Source organism: Vicia villosa, linkage group LG4 (genome assembly GCF_029867415.1).
Source record: "Vicia villosa cultivar HV-30 ecotype Madison, WI linkage group LG4, Vvil1.0, whole genome shotgun sequence".
NCBI classification, from domain to species: Eukaryota; Viridiplantae; Streptophyta; class Magnoliopsida; order Fabales; family Fabaceae; genus Vicia; species Vicia villosa.
Genome location: NC_081183.1, coordinates 55335350 through 55348486, shown reverse-complemented (window position 1 = coordinate 55348486; position 13137 = coordinate 55335350). Strand labels below are relative to the sequence as shown.

Genomic DNA, 13137 nt, shown 5'->3' with positions numbered 1-13137 from the left:
TACAAAGAAGATAACAAAGCGATAAACCATAAACCAATTATGTTGATCCTTTGAATCTTCTTCCCCCTTAATCTTGAGTCAGATCAAGGTTATCCAAGAGCTTCACTTTGATCCCTTTCTGCAGTGTCTTCAATTCCCTCGAACCCTTGTTCTTCAATCTTCACACTCAGCCGGATCCTCGATGAAACCTCTTGATAAAAACCCCCAAGAAACACCTATCTTGGAGGACAAAACCCGCAGATTTTATTCACCAAAAACCCCACAAATCTTCACCCACTAGGAATCTTCAATTCCGTTCCATGGACGTTATCGAACTCGATCACTAACCCTCAACGCAAGAATGATTATGTGTAATTGTGTTGGAGATGACGAAGAACGAAGATGAGAAGCCTTTGTGTATCTTTCAGTCGTTGGTGTTGCATTGAATAATTGAACCTTTGATAATATATATGATAGCTTAACAGTTGGAGATGAGAGAAACATAATTTTTGGCATTCTTGATCAGTTAGGTCGACCTCTTGTAGTGCTTAGGTCGACCTAGCAGAGCTTGCAGAATTTTGCTCCCAGTTAGGTCGACCTGTTTAAGGAGTAGGTCGACCAGAATCCTCTTCAAATGCATTCTGGGGACATTTTCTCAGATTAGGTCGACCTAGTTGTTGTGTAGGTCGACCTAGCAGACTGATGTGTAAATTTCTTCATTTTAGGTCGACCTGGATGATGTGTGAGTCGACCTAGCAGAGGTATATGGATTTTTCTTCATTTTAGGTCGACCTGGGTTGACAGTATGTCGACCTAACTGCTGCTTTTCTGTATTCTTCTTGTTTTGCATGTGTTGAGTCAACCTATAAGCATAATGGGTTGACCTGTTCTGACATGAGTGATCAATGCTTGCTTTTCTTTGAGTTTTCTGCTTCCACCTTGTTGCTTGTATGCTTATTGAGTTTGCCATGAATCAAAAACATCTTTGTGATTGTAATCTTGTATTCACATACTCCCCCTTTTTGATGATGGCAAACCAGTAGTCGAAGCTTTGGTAGTAAGTGATAAAGACTCAACAAAGCTCCCCCGTACATTCAGCATCTATCTCTCAACAAGTCAATCTCTCAACAAAGCTCCCCCGTACACTCAGCATCTATCTCCCCCTTTGTCAACATCAAAAAGAGATACAACGAAAATAGAAGAGTAACGAGAGAAACATAGATAAAATGCTAGCATTCATAGTATAGTAGATAAAAGGTAGATAGTGATAGCATGAGAGCCAAATATGTTTAAAGGTGTATTAAAGATGAGACACATATATGAGCAAGAGCGATTATATGCATGAAGTCACTATAAGCATGTTAATTGATATCATATTATAGTATCAATAATATTTTTGGAAGTGAACAACAATTACGTTACCGCTTTTTCAATATGTAGGTGTCAACTTTAGTGGCAGCCTTTAGTCAATGTGGAATGACGCCTGGCTTGATGATGAACTACCTTTATGCTAAGAGAAATGTTAGCAGAAAAATATATATATATATATATATATATATATATATATATATATATATAAAGTAAAGAAATAATATTAAGAGAGAAAAAACGTAATTAGCCCAAATTAGAGATATCGAGTATCCCTAATTCCCTACGAATGTTGAAGTATTGCTCCGTTGCTAGAGGTTTGGTGAAGATGTCAGCTAGTTGCTTCTTGCTTTCTACATGTTCAAATGTAACGTCTCCTTTCTCTACATGATCTCGTATAAAGTGATGTCTTATTTCAATATGCTTGGTACGTGAGTGTAAGACAGGATTTTTACTCAAGTTTATGGCGCTTGTGTTGTCGCACATGATAGGTATGCGATCAAGCTTAATACCAGAGTCAAGAAGTTGTTGCTTAAGCCATAATATTTGTGCACAGCAGCTTCCAGCAGCTACATATTCTGCCTCAGCAGTAGATAATGCAACCGATACTTGTTTCTTGCTATGCCAACTTATCAATGAATTTGAGAATAGATAACATGTTCCACTGGTGCTTTTTCGATCGGATTTGCAGCCAGCAAAATCTGAATCGGAGAATCCTACCAAATGGCACTCATTTCCCTTTGGATACCATAGGCCATATGTAGTAGTTCCACGTAAGTATCGCAGAATTCTTTTGACAGCTTTGAAGTGAGATTCTTTTGGACAAGATTGATATCTTGCACACATACACACACTAAACATAATGTCTGGTCTTGAGGCAGTAAGATACAATAGTGAACCTATCATACCTCGGTATAATTTCACGTCAACCTCTTTACCTTTCTCATCTTTGTCTAGATTAGTATTTGTTGCCATAGGTGTGTCAATTTCCTTTGCTTCACTCATTCCAAATCTTTTGAGCAGCTCCGTACAGTATTTAGTTTGATTCACAAACGTTCCATGACTGAGTTGCTTGATTTGTAGGCCAAGAAAGAAATTTAGCTCACCCATGAGACTCATCTCAAATTCACTCTGCATAAGCTTAGAAAAATCTTTGACAAGTTTTGCATTAGTCGACCCAAATATAATATCATCTACATAAATTTGGACTAGGAGAATGTCTTTATCTTTTCTTTTAATAAAGAGAGTAGTGTCAACTTTACCCCTAGAGTACCCTTGACTAAGGAGAAATTTGCTCAAACGTTCGTACCAAGCCCGAGGGGCTTGTTTAAGACCGTATAGAGCACGTTTCAGCTTATAGACATGAGTTGGATACATGTAATTCTCAAAGCCGGGTGGCTGAGCAACATAGACTTCTTCATTTATATAGCCATTTAGAAAGGCACTTTTAACATCCATTTGGAATAGTTTGAAGTCTTTAGAAGAAGCATAAGCAAGTAAGAGACGAATAGCTTCGAGACGTGCTACAGGAGCGTATGTCTCTTCATAATCAATACCTTCCTCTTGATTATAACCTTGGGCAACTAATCTAGCTTTGTTTCTAGTAATAACGCCGTTTTCATCAAGTTTGTTACGAAAAACCCATCTAGTGCCTATTACTTGATGATCTCCCGGATGAGGGACTAAGTCCCAAACATCATTCCATTTAAATTGGTTTAATTCTTCTTGCATGGCCATTAGCCAATGCTCATCAAGTAATGCATCCTTAGCGTTTTTCGGCTCAACTTGTGAAACAAAAGCAAAATGATGACAGACGTTACTTATCTTTGAGCGTGTTGTAACGCCCCTTGAGATGTCTCCTATTATATTGTCAATTGGATGGTCTTTCACATTTGTCCAGGCCTTGGGAAGTTCTTCATTGTTTGAGATGCTTTCTTTTTCATTTTCATCGTGAGACTTATCTTTCTCTCTCTCAGTATCTTTCTTTACAAAACTTTCATTTTCGTCTTCCTTATCCTTGACAATGTCTTCAGTGGATGGACCTGCACCATTAAACGAAAGACCTTTCTCGACATATTTTGCATAAGATTCATCAAAAGATACGTGTACGGACTCTTCTACTATAAGTAATCTCTTATTATATACCCGATATGCTTTGCTAGATTGTGAGTAACCAAGGAATATGCCCTCATCAGCTTTAGCATCGAATTTACCAAGATTATCCTTACCATTGTTCAAGACAAAACACTTGCAACCGAATACATGGAGATGAGATACATTTGGTTTTCTACCTTTTAGTAATTCATAGGGAGTTTTGTTCAGTATAGGACGTATTATTATCCTATTCAAAACATAACATGCTGTACTAATCGCATCAGCCCAGAAATATTTTGGTAGATTACCCTCATTCAGCATTGTTCTTGCCAGCTCCTCTAGAACCCGATTTTTATGTTCAACTACTCCGTTTTGTTGAGGTGTTCTAGGAGCTGAAAAGTTATGCTCAATTCCATGTTTATCACAGTATTTTTCAAAAAGAATGTTTTCAAACTCTCCACCGTGATCACTTCGAATTGCAACTATTTTGTTGTTCATTTTGTTTTGACATAATCTTGCAAATTGTGTGAAAGCTGGAAAAGTTTGATCCTTACTAGGTAGAAAGATTGTCCAACAAAATCTAGAGTAATCATCGACAATGACAAAACCATAGGTGTTTCCACCTATGCTTTTAGTCCTTGAAGGGCCAAAGAGATCCATGTGAAGTAGTTCAAGAGGGCGTGATGTTGAAACCACGTTCTTTGATTTAAAAGAGATTCTTGTTTGCTTTCCCTTTTGACAAGCATCACATAGATGATCTTTTGAAAACTTCATTTTAGGTAAGCCGATTACTAAATCTTTTGAGACAACTTTATTAAGTAAGTCAAAATTTATGTGGGCGAGACGTCTTTGCCAAAGCCATGAGTCTTCGCCCAGAGCAATTAGACACTTGGTACTAGACTTAGATACCTCATCCAAATTTAGCATGTAGATGTTGTTTACTCTTAAGCCCTTAAACATAATGTCTCTTTTCTTAGTATGTTCTATTGTGCAGCCAGAATTTGTAAACATTACTTTAAAATCTTTGTCACACAATTGACTTATACTTAAAAGATTATGTTTAAGACCTTCTACTAGCAGCACATCAGTTATATTAGTGGTAGAAGGGTTACCTACACTTCCTTTACCAAGTATGGCTCCCCGATTGTTATCTCCATAGGTGACATACCCCTTTTTCTTTGCTTGAAACTCAACGAAAAGAGATAGGTCTCCAGTCATGTGTCTTGAACATCCGCTATCAAGGAACCACAACCTTTCGGCAATGTCAAGACACTTTTCCTGCAAGATTAATTTAAAGAGGGAGGTCCCCAATTTTCATTGGGTCCTTGGTAGTGAGTACACAATTTGTTGCACTTAGGCAACCATTGAAATACTCCTTTAGGAACTAAAATTCTCCTAAATTTTCATTTTTCAATGGTATGTCTCTTTTTGCAACAATAATGACAGGTAATATGATGAGAATATGGAATTTTGCTAGTTGATACTTTTGGTACAAAAGTGTATTTACTATATAAAGGAGTATACGATCTTTTGAACTTATTTGGATCAACCGCAAAAGTCACTTTTGGTTGTAGAGCCTTGTCTAACTTGGCTTTTAGATCTCTTACTTCTTTTTGCCAAATGTGACATGTCTCACAACCAAACCATGATGTAGGATCTATTTCAACTTTATCCTTTTGAATGTCTAGCATAGATTGTTTTAAAGCTTCCATATCCTTTTCGGTTTTCTCAACTTTTGATTCAAGATATGAAAATATTTTCTTATTTGAGGCCAAAAGTTTGAAAGCTTTAATTGCATCTCTATGTAATTCTTCAAAAGCAAGTTTTAGTTGAGAATGAGATACCTTATCTACGAGTTTAGGTTTAAGATGACTTACAGCTTTCTTTTTCTTGTGTTGATGAGCCATGAAACATAGGTTTGCTGATTCTTCTTCTTCGCTTGATGAGCTTTCACTAGATGAATCACTTTCCCATGCTATGTAGGCTCTTTTAGATTTGTTATGACCTTTGCTTTGGTTCTTCTCCTTTTCTTTCTTAAGGTATGGACAATCCGGTTTGTAGTGACCGGCTTTCCCACAATTGAAGCAAAGACCTTTGATTTTTCCTTTGTTGTCGTCATCTTGTTTGAACTTGTTTGATTGCTTTCTATAGTTGATCAAGCCTTTGTCAGAATGTTTTGCTCCATTTTTCTTTAGATATTTGTTGTATCTTCGCACAAACAGTCCCATTTCCTCATCATCGGAATCTTCGTCATCACTTGTATCACTATCCTTTGGCTCTTGTCTTGAGGTCTTGGAGCTTGAAGCTTTTAGAGCTATTGACTTATTCTCTACCTCTTTCTCCATGTTCTTTTCTTTCTTTGCCCTTTTCTCATGCATGTCAAGGCATTTAAGGTGTTGTTCATGTTCCTCTAGTTTACCAAAGAGAGTGGTAATGTCTAAGGTGTTTAGATCATTTGCTTCCTTTATTGATGTAACCTTGGGTTGCCATTCCCTGTTCAAGCATCTTAAGATTTTGTTAGTAGCAAATGCATTGGAAACAGGTCTATTAAGAGAATTTAACCGATTTTTCAGGTGAATGAATCTCTTCTGCATGTTTTCGATGGATTCACCATCTTCCATGTGGAAGAGTTCGAACTCTTGAGTTAACGTATTGATCCTAGCTAGTTTGACATCATCCGTTCCCTCGTGGGCAACTTGCAATGTGTCCCACATAGCTTTAGCTGATCTACAATGGGAAACGCGATAGTATTCATCAACTCCTAGAGTTGAGATTAGAATGTTTCTCGCTTTCCAATCGTATGCATATCTCTTTTCATCTTTAGCATCCCAAGTATTTTCTGGTTTTGGAACAACTGCACCAGCTGCATTTGTCATGGTGATCTGAAAGGGACCATTGACAATAGCTGTCCAGATGTTCCTATCAATTGCATTGATGTGGACACACATACAATCCTTCCAATAGCCATAGTTTTCACCGTTGAAAACTGGAGCTCTATTGTGAGCCCCTTTAGGTCCGGAAGCCATCTTTCCAATAAGTGTTTCACGTAGCACGGAATAAACCAGAGCTCTTGATGCCACTTGTTAGACGCTGGCCTTAGGATCTAGAGGGGGGTGAATAGATCGTTCACAGTTTTACGGAGTTAAACGACTTTTCAGCGGAAGTGATTCTGAATCGACTCGCGTCTATTCCGAACCACTATCGAAACGATTGTATATGTGTTTAAAAACCAGTCAAAAACTTGAGGTAAGTGATAATAGTATACGTTGCAGAATCAAAGCGTTGCTCTTATTGAAAATCAGATTAACTTCTTGTATGATGGACAATGTTTGCAATGCAGTAAGAGTGATAGAAACAAATATACAAACACTTGGTGATAATGATCAAATTGACGGTGATTCAATATGTGATGGATTGTGATGTTTATATAGGTTCTTAATTCACAATCTTAACACTCGAATCGTTGATCAATTTGCTATTATAACCAAATATGAACAGAATGTAAATGAAAAAGTAAAAGCGACAAGAACGCGATATTTGTTTAGGCAGTTCGTCGATCGTCCTCGCTACGACTACGTCTGCCCCCAATTCCAAACTGAAATTGGGTAATCTTTCATTAATGTTGAAAGTAGTATATACAAAGAAGATAACAAAGCGATAAACCATAAACCAATTATGTTGATCCTTTGAATCTTCTTCCCCCTTAATCTTGAGTCAGATCAAGGTTATCCAAGAGCTTCACTTTGATCCCTTTCTGCAGTGTCTTCAATTCCCTCGAACCCTTGTTCTTCAATCTTCACACTCAGCCGGATCCTCGATGAAACCTCTTGATAAAAACCCCCAAGAAACACCTATCTTGGAGGACAAAACCCGCAGATTTTATTCACCAAAAACCCCACAAATCTTCACCCACTAGGAATCTTCAATTCCGTTCCATGGACGTTATCGAACTCGATCACTAACCCTCAACGCAAGAATGATTATGTGTAATTGTGTTGGAGATGACGAAGAACGAAGATGAGAAGCCTTTGTGTATCTTTCAGTCGTTGGTGTTGCATTGAATAATTGAACCTTTGATAATATATATGATAGCTTAACATTTGGAGATGAGAGAAACAGAATTTTTGGCATTCTTGATCAGTTAAGTCGACCTCTTGTAGTGCTTAGGTCGACCTAGCAGAGCTTGCAGAATTTTGCTCCCAGTTAGGTCGACCTGTTTAAGGAGTAGGTCGACCAGAATCCTCTTCAAATGCATTCTGGGGACATTTTCTCAGATTAGGTCGACCTAGTTGTTGTGTAGGTCGACCTAGCAGACTGATGTGTAAATTTCTTCATTTTAGGTCGACCTGGATGATGTGTGAGTCGACCTAGCAGAGGTATATGGATTTTTCTTCATTTTAGGTCGACCTGGGTTGACAGTAGGTCGACCTAACTGCTGCTTTTCTGCATTCTTCTTGTTTTGCATGTGTTGAGTCAACCTATAAGCATAATGGGTTGACCTGTTCTGACATGAGTGATCAATGCTTGCTTTTCTTTGAGTTTTCTGCTTCCACCTTGTTGCTTGTATGCTTATTGAGTTTGCCATGAATCAAAAACATCTTTGTGATTGTAATCTTGTATTCACACTTGGTTATTATGAGAATTGAGAACAATGAATCACGACCATTAAATTTTGATTTTGTTGATTCTGAATTGGTTTCTCTTTCTAGATCCTTAATATTTATTTTAAATCAACATAGAAAGAGAAACCAATCCAGTTCATTAAAATCAACACAATCAAAATTTAATGATCGTGATTCATTGTTCTCATTTCTCATAATAACCAAGTGTTCTCACTTGAGTTGTCCCCTATATATATATATATATATATATATATATATATATATATATATATATATATATATATATATATATATATATATATATATATATATATATATATATATATATATATATATATATATATATATATATATAGGGTTAAATACGTTTTTAGTCCTTATAAATACGCGACCCTGTAATTTTGGTCCCTCTAAAATTTTTTGTCGAATAATGGTCCTCACAAACTTTTCCATCTGCAATTTTGACCCCTGCCGTTAAGTTTCATTGACAGAAGCTGACGTGGCATAAATTGCGGGGGTTTTAAACCTCCTCTAAACTAACCTAGAAAAAAACAAAAAAGTTTATTAAAGTTAAGGAAACATGAAAAAACCTATTAATAACTTATCCAACATTTGCAGTATAGTATATTATAACTAGTAATCTAATAGTTATGGCTGAACTCGAAGAGCTTTCGGAAAGGATTCAAGCACAGAACTTGATAGAGTTTGTAGTTTGCAATCACATGCAGTGAATTGAACATGTTCCTCCATAATAATTATGTTGATCAACTTCATCAAAACTTGTTCAAGCTCTTCTCCATCACTCCAACCATTAATTTCAGCCTTGACAAGTAAAGGATCTTTGCAAATCAAATCCCAAACTGGAAATTTTTTCCTTGGCATCACAAAGTCTGTTTCTCTAAATCTCAAAATAGGACAGTAATTACCAGCACTATCACCAAGGTAGATGAACCTCTTGTTATCCACTTCACTAAATGTGTTTTGAATTCTATCAATGATTAAACCCTTGCACATGTTTGGAGAGCAGGGATTAGAATTTAGAACAACCATGTGAATTTTTGTTGAAGTCATGATAAGGTGAAATTCTAACCCTTCCTTCTTGGTTAACATAACCTGGATTACTGTTAAATTCTGAAAAATATTCCTTTATTCCCAAATGCATCAAAATAGTTTCAATGCAAAACATATTTGCATCACTCACAATCCTCAAATCACATCCTAAAGCATATGTTGATTTAATTGCAGATATTATTCTGTGATGAATTGGAATCCTATGAAGAACCTTTTCAATATCTTCATTGGTTATATCATGTGAATGAAGCTCCATCATCATTTTGTCCTATAATTCCAAAACACGAAAAACTCAAATTAATTATTTATTATGCCATTAACATAATGCAGAATTTAGACGTAATTATAAAATAAAATACAATAAATAGAATAAAGAGCATACCATGACAGAATTCCAAGGCATTGTGGGAAGGAGCTAGTTGAACAAATCAGTGAAGCCTAATTCTTCAATCAACCAGTTATCACTATCCCAATCGATGATGGTTTTGTCAAAGTCGAAAACAATAACAATATTAGACATTGTTTTCTTTGTGAGATTGAAGATGGCAAAGATTTAAATGGCAACTGATTCACAATGCTTCTTAGCTTGAATTTGAACACATGAGATAAAGGTATTAATAGGGAAGAAGTCGGAGAACATTTGAATTTGATTCTAAAGGAATATTACATTATATTCTTTGGCCAAGAAGCTAATACTAAATTATTTAGGTTTAGGAGAATTAATTTTAATGAATCCTCTTGGCATTTCAAATTCCTTCTAAGCCATTCAATTATATTAGTTTTTTTCTGGGTTAATTTAGAGGAGGTTTAAAACCCCCGCAATTTGTGCCACGTCATCTTCTCTTAATGAAACTTAACGGCAGGGATCAAAATTGCGGATGGAAAAGTTTGTGAGGATCATTATTCGAAGAAAAATTTTAGAGGGACCAAAATTGCAGGGTCGCATATTTATAAGGACCCCAGACATATTTAACCCTATATATATATATATATATATATATATATATATATATATATATATATATATATATATATATATATATATATATATATATATATATATATATATATATATATATATATATATATATATATATATATATATATATAAGTAGGTCAGTTCTGGCATCAAGTGGTTCCAGCCCCCTTCCGATCGTAGTTGCGGAGGATCAAAAAGTGGTTCTCCCTACCAAATTCAGCACCAATCACCACTGAACCAACTAATGATTAGTATTCTTTTATTATTTTATTGTTAAGAAATATGTCAATTTTTATTGTCTTACATTAATGATATTTATTTCAATTTATTCTTGATTAATATAATATTTTATTTGTGTAGCTTTACCAATTAATTATCCGAGATTTCAAATACCGATTCATTGCATAACATAAATCCCATAGGCCAAATGTTACTAATCTGTTTAATATTAAATTTTGACCTAAAAATTATCATCATCCCAAAGTTTTCACGTTTTCATTGATCTATTAACCACCTCCTCCCAAAAATTCTTTATTAATTAAATAAAAAATCAATATCAATTCAAACAAAACCACCCCACTCTATTAATTCTCCACACTCTATTTATTTAATTTTATTTGTTTTAAAATTGTTGTTTTTATTAAACAAACAAAACCACGTTTTGTTATAAATTAATTTTATTATTTCCTTTTTTTTTTTTGAACAAAGCAAAACTATGATTTCTCATTCATAATCAAAAGTTCAATACAAGGAGGAATTACATGAATAATACTACGTCTAGCCCAAGAATTGTCCGCCTTTGCTAACGAGTGAGCAACCATATTCGCTTGACGTTTGACAAACTTTACCTCAAAGTTGGAAAAATTATGAAGTAACAACTTAATATCGGTGATTATAGAATAAAATTCAAATTTTTCTGCAGTAACAGATTGACAAGCTTGAACCACTTTAATAGAGTCACTTTCAAAAATAACCCGATCAAGATGTAACATAGTAACACTTTGAATAGCTTCCTTGAGGGCTAAAGCTTCCGCCTCAAGAACCGAAAAGTTACTTGAATCCCACGCAGCCCCTGCTGTAATAAAGTTACCAAAATTATCTCTAAGACACCATCCTCTATTTGCCGTGCCTCTATTGCTATTAAATCCCGCGCCAACGTTACACTTAATCCATCCGTTAGGTGGCGGAAACCAATGGAGAGAGTGTTGCTCCACGTTGTTATTAATAGGAATATGTTGTGCCGAAAACCACTCACGCCAGTTATGATACGCAAGCCATCCAATTTTGGAACCATCTTCGTGATCATTGTTCCAAATAAGATTGTTCCTATTTTTCCATATAGCATCAATAGTAACAACAACTTTTCCCGCCGTGTTCCTATCTTTCTTGCTGCAAATATCAAGGATGAGCGATTTTATCTCATGAAAAGAATGAGTTCTATGGTCAATAATGTTGCTCAAACCTGCAGAGATCCAACAACTGTAAGTAGCATGACAGCCAAAGAACACATGCTTGTCGTCCTCATCGTTATTACCGCAAAACGGACATGTTTCTGTGCACTGAACATGATGTTGTCTGAGTCGCATACGGGTAAGCAGACAATTCTGACAGATTCTCCACAGAAGATGTTTCACTCTAGCCGGTGCTTTAATATTCCAGATATTATTCCAATTTTCATCGAAATTAAAATTGGAAGATATCTTCTTAGCATTCCGCCAAACCCTATAACCCGATCTCACGGTGTAACACCCGTTTTGTTCTTCCTTCCACAACAATCTATCTTCATTGACCTCCGACACTAAAGGCACTTGAAGTATTTCCCTCACTGTTGCATAATCAAACAAATTCGTTAAAACACTCAAATCCCATGGTTTTGCATTACTAAGCATGAGATTTTTAACAGTAATGTCGTATGCACCTGGCTTCTGAGGCCCACTTATACAACCCTCCCTACTTCCCCTAAGCCACGGTTCCTCCATAACCTTGATTTTACTACCGTCCCCAATACACCACCTGCAACCAAGCATTAGAACTTCTCTAGATTGCCACATGCTACGCCATATAAAACTAGGATTAAACCCCAACTTAGCCTCAAAGAAAGAGGTTCGAGGGAAGTACCTTGCTTAAAAAATGCGGGACACCAATGCTTGAGGTTGAGACATAATGAACCATCCTTGCTTTGCTACCATTGCCATATTAAACGCATGGAAATCACGAAAACCCAATCCTCCTTCACTTTTCGGTACCGTGAGTCTATCCATGTCATCCATTTTATGCCATTTTATTTCCTATTTTTTAGTTGATTAGAAACTGGTTAAATACATTATTAATTATTAAATAAAATAAATCCTAAAAAAACTAATCTCATTGTCTCCTATTTTTTAGTTGATGGAATCAGTTTAGTGTTTTAAAAACCGGACCGGACCGGCCGGTCGGACCGGTCGAACCGGGAACCGGCCAGGTAACCGGTCTGGTTCAATAGTTGGATCGGGTATGTCATCAAACCGGTAGGAACCGGTGAAAACCGGGAAAACCGGAAACCGGCGGTTTAATTGCTTTTTTTTTGTTTTTTTTTTTAAACTTTTTTTTTAAACTTTTTTTTTTAACATTTCTTTTAAACTTTTTTTTTAAACTTTTTTTTAATATATTTAGTAGTGTATTACTTAAATAGCATTCTCACATAGTTTTTTTCGTTAGTGACAAATTAAAAACTTTATTGTCTATTTGTTATCTTTGCTAATAAATTTTCTTAAATAGCATAAACATATTGAATTTTATTTGATTTTCTTTTTAGGAGGATCCTATTTTGAATTAAATTTGGTACATATTGGAGTTATTTGGTTATAAACTATTCAATTAGATTATGTTGTAATTAGACTTTGTTTAGATTATGTTGTAATTAGACTTTGTTTGCAATTAGACTTTGTAATTTTTTACTATTTTGTTATGTGTGATACCTTTATTTAAAATTTGAATTTAAGTTATGAAATTGTGAATTTATGATATGATATTTTTAAAAAATTT

The 13137-nt window shown here is 35.5% G+C and overlaps 1 pseudogene; it reads right to left on the bottom strand.

Moving 5' to 3' along the window:
* Nucleotides 1-8711: 8711 nt before the first annotated feature.
* On the bottom strand, nt 8712-9654 carry LOC131599173 (inorganic pyrophosphatase 1-like; annotated as a pseudogene).
* Nucleotides 9655-13137: the final 3483 nt, after the last annotated feature.